At 51.7% G+C, this 584-nt stretch overlaps 1 protein-coding gene across 1 annotated transcript in view; it reads right to left on the bottom strand.

The window, feature by feature from the left end:
• COL13A1 (collagen type XIII alpha 1 chain) overlaps window positions 1–584 on the bottom strand; it is a 262,813-nt gene that overhangs the window by 119,792 nt on the left and 142,437 nt on the right. The window lies entirely within an intron of this gene.

The following is a 584-nucleotide window of genomic DNA, read 5'->3' as shown; positions in this document are numbered from 1 at the left end:
TGCAGTGGGGAGTAAAGATTGGGTCTGACTTTAGCCCTAGATGTAGCTGTGTGGTGGGTGGTGGCTTCAAGGGCCAATCAGTTTTAGGGATGTGGCAGCATCTTTTGTTCTGTTAGGAAGGATGAGCTGTCTCATGGACAGATGAATCTGGAACCAGACACCCAGCTTGGCCTGGAACTCTTGGCTTCAGGAGGCATCAGGGCTATGACGTTGGCCACCAATGGGCTGTTTCGCATCCCTCTGCCTTGCCAGTTTCCATAAAACTCCTGCCTCCCTATGACCCCGGTAGTGGTACTGGGGACCCATTCTGGGGATAAGACATGGAGGAAAGAACCCAGCCATTCCCCATCTAGCTGTGCAGGTTGGGGCAAGTTCCTTTTTCCCTCTTGGGGCCTCATTTTCCCCAACTGCAAAATGAACAGATTGGATGACACCAGAGGATTAAATATCCTGTTCTGAGTTCTGAGATGCCTGGAGGTGGACACATGCAGGACACACCCTGGACACTAAGTCCCCTATCCCTCCGCCAATCCCACCTGAGGGCTCTGCATATGTTGGACTCATGGAGGATTGCCTTTAAAGAA

This window comes from Pteropus vampyrus, unplaced genomic scaffold (genome assembly GCF_000151845.1).
Source record: "Pteropus vampyrus isolate Shadow unplaced genomic scaffold, Pvam_2.0 Scaffold202, whole genome shotgun sequence".
Taxonomy (NCBI): Eukaryota; Metazoa; Chordata; class Mammalia; order Chiroptera; family Pteropodidae; genus Pteropus; species Pteropus vampyrus.
This window is presented reverse-complemented; position numbering and strand designations above follow the sequence as displayed.